Raw genomic sequence first — 9,265 nt, 5'->3', positions numbered from 1 at the left:
TGAAAGAGCGATTATACAGATGCTGACAGTTCAATGGCATATTACAATCCACTCTTACATCGTGTGAAAGCAATGTGCTCTAGAAGTAGAATACTTGTGCAATCTTTCTGTACTTATAGGAACATATTTTAGAAAATGGATCCCAGATTCCTCCCGATAACCATATTTTAAACTTGTTAAACTGACCATAAAAGTGCATAAAGATCTACTGACGTAGCTCAGTGGGCTAAGGACTGTCAGTCCGGAGTCGCGCTCGGTCGCAGGTTCGATTTCCGCTGATTTCCTGGTTGGGTTTTTCTTATATCCCCAACCGTAAGGTGAATGTCAGGTAATCTATGGCGGATCCTTGGCCTCGTCTCGCCAAATATCATCTAGCTATCATCAATACCATCGATGCTAAATAATCTAGTAGTTGATACAGCGTCATTAAATAACCAAATAAAAGAAAGTACTACATCAAGAGCAGATGTTAGCACACACTTAAGGTTACCAGTACAACACGACTTTACATAAAAATGTTGTAAGACAATATTTAACGGAGTCAATAATAATAATAATAATAATAATAATAATAATAATAATAATAATAATAATAATAATAATAATAATAATGAATCAATAGGCAAGAAGTTATGTACACTAGGCCTGAGTTTTATTACATTACTAATTGACTAATTCATGCATGTGACGTTTATTTCATACTACAGCTGTGATAATAAGCTATTGCACGGTAGGCCTACTTATATTTCTAACTAAAACATTAGGGACGTGTTTCTATTTTACAGGTGTAGGCCTATAGTATGTGATATGGAAGAGAATAAATAATAATTGCTTATTTCTCGTCCACATCAAAGCAAACGTGTTTACAATATAGGCCTAATGTAATGTCTTACACAGGCAGTGTTTTGTTAATAATAGTTAATACTAACAATTTTCTTTTCATCTAAACTATTACTACAATATGCATTTGTATTTCTGTTCGCTCTATGTTGTCAAATAACTATACAACATCTTTAGTTACGGTATCAAATTGTTGCAGTTTTCTTTCGTTTCATGTCAAACTAACGGTAACTAAGCTTGATTATGTCTTTAACGTGGTCGCTTTAAATGTTAATTTTCATTTATTCATTCAGATTGATTTATAAGAGACACCAAACATATATATTAAACATTCAGCATTGTATAGTGCAGCCGTCTGCTAACCGATGCTTCTCCCAAAGCATGGCGGCGGACGCAAGCTTCAATTTGTCCCTACTCTAAACTTCTGCGCAGCCTCGGCTGTAGGGGCTTGGTTATAGTATACATAGCTATACTTGTATTGCTAAACAAGCCAATACATGGCTATAGGTTTTACTCACCCAACTGCACTCATTGCTGCTTGCCGCTACCCTGGATCACAGCAGGAGGCACACGTCGATTCCTGCATCAGACGAACACATGGCAGAACTCCATTATACGGGTCACCACGGCTTTGGCACTCCTAAGACAACACAAGACATTGCAAACAAACATCCATGCTTCAGGCGGCATTTAATGTTAGTACATATGAGCTATTCCATTTCAAATCGACCGAAATATAGAGAAAATTGGACCTTACAATTTCTAAACACAATGACACTTTTTTTGTACGTAGAGAACTGTGATACAGTGCTTTGTGCAAAGTTTGAGGCATCAGAACTTCATAGTGTTTAAATTAAAAATATTTAAATTTATATCGTATTTTCATAAAATTAGCAACTTTAAACTGTTGTAGCTTCGAAACCCTTTCACCCAATGATCAAAATCATGGTTTATTTTGATGCTGAGAAGTTAAAGTTTATATTGGCACATAAACAGATTTCTTACTTTTTATGGAAATGGATAAATTTAGATTTTTCCTCATTAAGACGCCTTTGCCACCGAAAAAATATTTTAAAAATATATAGTTAGATTCCGCATTGAAAGTACAATTAAACACATATTTTTTACTGATGGTATGTTGATAAGAAAGTATTGAAAATATAAATACAGAAAATAAATAGTACGCGCGTGAACTAACCAGCTGACTGTGAGACAGGAGCTAGCCGAGACAAGCAAGGCCAGGAGACAAACATGTGATGTTTCGCTAGTAGCGCATAGCTACTTATCACAAGTTTTCATAAACGCAGGAGTAAAATGACGCCCAATGCTTGCTTATCTTCAGCTCTCGGCCAGTGCGTGCGGTACTGCGCCGTTCAAGTCCAGGCGTGTGAATATAGTCTATTTAATACCCTCGAAACTTATTGCCATACCACTAAGCAAACAATGCCGAATCCCTCTTAATAATGCAAGGTTTTTTCTCAATATTTTTCTACATTTTTACAAATTGTCAAAAAGTCTAAAGTAAGTAAAATCAGATTATCTGTCTCTCTGTGTACAATAAAAATAACGATTACTTCTTAACATAACCTACCAAATGTCAGCTACAAAATGAGCTCCCGTTCAATGTTCTGCAGTAAATGGTTCCAGAGTTCTGAGCGCTGAAAGAGTCTTGTTTTTACAAAATACGCTAAATTTGTCGCTCAACAATACGAAAACTGTTTGACTTTCGATAGTATGTTTTTGAAAATGCACTCTCCTCAGCACCTTGTATAAATAGGGAAAAAATTAGGGTATAAAAAATGCTAGGTTTTTTACTGATCGATTTCATATGGAATAGCCCATATGTACTACATATGAGTCATGTGAGACAACTGTGACATATATTAACGTCCATTAACTATTCTAAAGCTAAAGTGATTAATATATTTAGCATAAAACTGGAGAACCTATGGCGAACATGTAATATCCTCAAATATTAAACAAAAAAATAATAGCTCCCTTCAAAACAAAAGAATGGTGAGTTGTACAACACAGCTTAGCGAACCAGAGAAATGACAAATTCAAGGCATTTAATTTTATATATTTGTTATTTTAAAAATCTGAAATATTACAGAATGCACAGGATCAGTATTTGGTTGTTATTTTCCAATAACCATAATAGTACATTATGCAACGAGCCTATAATGATAATAATTAAGAAGCGAGTATGGATGTTGCGCTTGCGCTCGTTTCATAATTTTCATACGAGCTTCTTAATTACCATTATAGGCGAGTTTCATACGACTTTTTATGCTCGACCATATTTCTAACTTGAAATTATTCAGATGTATACATTTTATTTGTATCTGACAAGATCGGAAGTGACCTTGTTCTAGGTCGTGAATTGTGAGATGTGCACAGACGCGAAATTATTGATTTTTTTCCGAGGAACAATAATGTCATTGACCTTGATGTAATCCCGTTAAACTTGATATAACCTTGATTATTGAATTCGACATTGAAAAACGAAATGAGAAATTGAATTTATTTGAATATTATTTACAATTAACGCTAATTATTATAGTAACAGAACATAACCTTCTGCAACAATATTGGATTTCCAGCCTCCGTGACTTTTCGCTAATTCTCTTTCGATTGCATATCCGAGAATAATCGATACTTGCGGTTTTATAACGGTACAAAGCTGACTTGTCCTTGGCTGAACACCTGTAAGCTGAGTTGTCATTGGCTGAACACCTGTACTTTAATGAGTAGGTGTACTTTAATGACATGCATTAAAGGACTGCTACCAGGTGTATAATTACTACATTTCGGCATGGTCGAGCATAAAATTAATTATTACTCTTCAAAGTCCACAAAAAAAAATAACTTCGAAATTTTTGTGGTTATGTCAAAATTTACGTGGAATGACTAACTTATTACAAAATAAGTTTTGCGGTAGGTAGTCTACATATTTCATAGGCTAAGGTTACTGGTACCATATTTCACGGCAAAAGGTTACGTTACGTGGCAGCCAGCAAGTTTTCCGATAAAGGAGGTTGCATGCGGTTAAACTATCCATTGTTCTTTTTGGCTGCGAGCTTAAATTTTGTTGTAAATTAAATTAAATTCGGGGAAAAGCCTGGAAATTTATCGAAAAATCTTCCGCCGAGATATTGAATATTGTTTACAGTGAGCACGCGATGTTAGTTACGTTCTTTATTTTTCATCTCTAATACCTGCAATGCTGCATAATCTAGCATTACGATAAAAGGAACAGTATGAACAATTTGTTATTATTATAGTTGTGCAAACAAAAATAGAAGAACTCTTACTTGTTAAAATTACACCGCCAAAGAGAGATGTTTACAATAAAATCAAAAGAGTTATACCGTCACAGACGGCTATCCGCGTAAGTTCATTTTCATTTCTGCTTTCCACGTGAAATGTTTATGCGCTTGACATTCGATATATATGTTCACACTTTATGTTAATATGTTGACGTCATCCAAGCGCGCTACGTTACACAAGCGATTTTATTCGTACACAAATGGATGTGATTAATAAATACAGGGAGTACAAAGCATAAATGGTTAACTTATGCATAGTGTAATTCTAAATGGTATTAATTTCCAAATGAATCCAATTCTCTGTAATAACATTATTATTAGTTCCAATTTGAAACAACTTATTTGCGTCATACTGATGTGTGAATCGTTTCGACTATCAATTGCATAATCGTCTCGAGACTAGACTCATAGAATGTGGCAATAATTATTATAAGCCACGACCTTATTAAATTTACGAGATCGCATAGGCAGACAATATTCTACCACCAGCATCAGACATTAGTTGAAATCTCGAGGTAACGTTGCAGATAGCAACACATAAAGCGGTAAATCAAGATTTCAGGTATAACATAAACATAACAGCAAACATACTCGGTAACCATGGAAACATAACAACGACGCCATCAAATCAACTTTACAGGGAGTTATACCTGAAATCTTGATTTGTATAATACACGTCACTGTTCGTTAACAGAAAACCACAATTTAAGTCACACGGAGTTAGTGTGCACTCGAAGTTGGTTGCTTGACGGTTGTCAGCCCACTTTGAGGTCTGTGGATATAGAGGGGAAAAATAGGATCGGTGTCGGTTAGAGTTCCCGGGTAGCTCAGTGGCAGAGCGTTGGTACGTTAAACCAAAGGTCCCGGGTTCGATACCCGGCTCCGGAACAATTTTTCCCTAGAAATTATTCACATAAAGCGGTGGTTTCCAAGAGCCACGCATGTCCCGCCGGAATTTCGTTTCCACGCTAAGACATCTCTTAAGGCTCATTCACAATGAAAATTAAACATAACGTAAGCGGTAACTTAAAAATATAAACGTTACGGTATAATCAAGAAGTCATACCATCATTTACGATGGGAACATAAACATAACAGCAAACATACTCGGTAACCACGGAAACATAACAACGACGCCATTTCCTCATATTCTGTCGTATACTTCAGCGCTCCACGATTGTGTTCTGTTTGCAAATCACGTAAGTAAAAGCATGAAAGTTTGGAGTTTGCAAACTTTCATGTTAACGTCTTACGGTAATGTTTATGTCAATGCTTATGTGAATCATTGTGAATGATTCCATTTGGTAGGCTGGGAGTAAACTTCTGTGCTTATGTTACGGTTATGTTTAATTTTCATTGTGAATGGGCCTTTATGGACAATGCGTTATGATCGTTTCTAATGTCACGCCGCTGGGCACACTCCGTCCGCACAAGACTGCGTCACGGATCGCTTGAATAACCGGCAACTGTTCCGGCATCTGACGGCGGGATCCGCGAATAGGGATCATATTATAGAATGGACACTGAGCGAATTTTACTGTTTTGTTTCTCTGTGAGCCGGCGTTTAGTTCCACTTTCAAGCACTAGAACACAGTCTACTATATACAGTCGCGAAGCTCAATATGTAGTAAAAATGCAAACATGGGTAGTTGCCCACCACTAGGATCGCTACTATCGCCTCATCATGCAGATCTCTCTCCTAGCAGACGACAAAATATGTTACACTTTCGTTGTCATGTTCTTTTGGAAAAATTAACACCTTCCTTCCATTATTGAAATATTAAATGTATAAAGTTAATTTATTATTTTAATGAAGTATATTAAATTCCACCATAAACTCGAAGATACCTGCAAGAAATAAGTTAATATAATTTTTGTTTGTGCAAAACGAACTGAAATTTACTATAATAGCTTCACTCATTCAATATTATAGCGATAATTAACTATGAAACCAATAAATATTAATTTGCATTTCCCTTTACAACAATAATAATGGAAATGTGTATTAATGGAGTAACTTACGTGTACCGGTACTTGTAGTGTAGGCTTACATAGTTAACAAAGTGGGATGAGGTTAAGCAATAATAATCACACCAGAATTGGAAATAAAACGTGATCAATAAATTTTATTGTAACAGACTTTTTCTACGTCTTTAGTAAAGCAACAACTAAAAATAACAACAAAATTAACAGCTACAATTAAAAACATGTCCTTTGAAAAAAAAGTAGGTCTAAGCAATAATAATCCCACCAGAATTGAAAATAAAACGTGATCAATAAATTTCATTAAAGCAAACTTAATTTTTCTACGTCTTTAGTAAAATAACACATAAAAATAATAACAAAATTAATAGCTACAATTAAAAATATATCCTCTGAAAAAAAAAAAATGTAGACCTAACCTTTATTTCTCTGGAAATTTAGCAGCCTAAGTGACAGAACTTTAACCGGTATCTAATGTCCTTTCGGTTAGACTGAAATATTTCATTGTGAAATTTAAGGATATAATGTATTCTAACAGTCACAAAGAACTTCAAAATTAAGAGTTTTGTTTCTGCACAGCATTCTTGTGGAAACCCAGGAATCTTTCTGAATCTTTCGGAAATCGGAAAAAGGATAACTCTGGCCTCTTTCTCTTACTGTTGCTACAATTTATAGCACTACAAACGTCTCCTCCTTGTCCCATATTATTATTCAAATTATTATATTTTAGCCATTTAACATTTTCATTACAACCAATAACGAACATTTCACAAGCATTAATGTGAAATACGCAACGAGCTAGTACTCGATAGAAATACGACACAGTCCAAAGTCGACCATGGACAGTCTATTGTTTCTAGTTGCTAACCGCTTGGAGCGCTTTATCACGAGATTTGCAAAAAAACACCTCAAGCTTCGCGACTGTATATAGTAGACTGTGCACTAGAAGTTAGTGTAATCGAGCACACGCTAAGATAATAATTGAATTTAAGAGCTGAGACACAGGATCCAAACATCGCCTACCTTATTGCATGATCCCGTAAAACGCTTTGCTTCAAATAAATTCAAGTTAACAGCTTTTCTTTATTTCTCAGTGACAAACTAGTTGTAACAATATTTTTTATGTTTTATCTATCTATAATAAATTATATTATAAAATAATATAATACATTATAAAATTATGTATCAAATTCGTTTAATATTTGTATACAATATAATATAGGTATATGGTTTTACTTCTCATACAAGTTTTGTTTACCATTTTCAGCGCTATCAAATCATTACATATTTTATACTTGTTTTCTTGAAAGATGGAACATGACAGAAGCGTTGCGATCGGAAAAACAACTGAATGTCACGTAGCGTGGTAGGCCTGTTACTATGGTAACGACGGTTGAGTTGCCAAACTTACCATTCCCACGTGACGAGTGCTTAATAGCTCTCTTGGTAACGTTTATTGTGCACACAATGTTAGCATTGGTACGTTTCGTGTTTGATTCTCTGTCGATTTTTGTATTGTTTTCTTACCTTCGCGTCAATTGTCAATGAATGTTTTAACGTCAGCCATCTTAACATCAATTGCTAGCTTCCATCAACTGGCAGCGTGGTAGTCCATATTGGCAACATAGCACTGTAGTTCCAAGCTCGGCCGCTTAACTGTCATGTCCCATCTTTCAAAAAAACAAGTATAATATTATAATTGGGGTCAACGTCTCAACTCTCATTATAAAGGAACTCTAGAGTCTAAACATTACAGTTAATGGCGGATTTATTATTTCATCGGTACAATTTATTTCATTTGAGTACAAAATGCACCTAGATGTATTAATTGTATGTGTTATATTTCTGCTGTGTCGACTGCTAGCTGGTGTGATGTCAGCGCCAACTCCCGGGAGAAAGCAGAATCTCACGCTCAAACTGGTTTGAAGGTCATTGAAATCAATCCTGCTACATCAAAGGTACAACGCGAAGTGTCCATGTTGTATAATAATTATGTATACGCTGGCGGGATTGTTACAAAAATGACATCTGAGTTTAGCAACGATATGGCTTAAAAAGTGGTAGATTTAGTACGGAGTGTTATCCCATATTACAGCCTACAATATTTATCGAATAATAATTTTAAAAACCTGGCAGTATGATTAGACAGATGATTAGGAAAACCTATAATTTAGTAGCTAACATAGATAAAACAATGGGTAATAAAGGTAACAAAATGGCAATATTTAAAATATCATTTTTTTGAAAATGGGAACTGCAATTAGGGTACATAGATACATTATTATAATTTCCTCTGTATCTGCCTCATGTTCTAACAACGAAATAACTGCTAGATCCATGTGTCAGTCATCTTGACTTAAAACAACGTAATGGCACTCTTTAATATATATTTTTTTATTTTATTGGGTTATTTTACGACGCTATATCAACATCTAGGTTATTTAGCGTCTGAATGATATGAAGGTGATAATGCCGGTGAAATGAGTCCGGGGTCCCACACCCAAAGTTACCCAACATTTGCTCGTATTGGGTTGAGGGAAAACCCCGGAAAAAAACCTCAACCAGATAACTTGCCCCGACCGGGATTCGAACCCGGGCCACCTGGTTTCGCGGCCAGACACGCTGACCGTTACTCCACAGAAAAAAAATCGAAAAATCGAAGGAGAATTGAGAGGAAAATTTAAAAGGTACGCAAAACGCGTCCTTGCAAGGGGTTGGGGGCTGTACAAAACTAAATATGTGAGCTCCAAGCCTGTTGGCCACTAGTCTCACTCCGGGTTACGCTGCTCCCCTGAAGGAGCTCTAGAAAATTTTGAAGGGGAAGCCGAAATTGGACGTAACCTCTTAGGTACCACATATGCGAGGGGGGCTGAGATTGATCAATTGATCACGGAACGGGGCGAGGAGGAGTTGGCTGGTGTTTGCCGTTAGGATGGCAAGACTCCGTCATCTGTTGTTCGATGACAAAGCATGTGAAGGCCGTCGGAAGAAGCGCCGTGAAATCTAATGTGCAATTTGAGAGGTCCCTGTCCTTTCAATTTGCGACTTATTGAGTGACCTCGTATATTTAATAGACTATTTATATTATCTGAACTAGGGCATACATCGTTTAT

The sequence above is a fragment of the Periplaneta americana genome, chromosome 6 (genome assembly GCF_040183065.1).
Source record: "Periplaneta americana isolate PAMFEO1 chromosome 6, P.americana_PAMFEO1_priV1, whole genome shotgun sequence".
NCBI lineage: Eukaryota > Metazoa > Arthropoda > Insecta > Blattodea > Blattidae > Periplaneta > Periplaneta americana.
The sequence above is the reverse complement of the archived record's forward strand: the minus strand, read 5'-3'. Positions refer to the sequence as shown.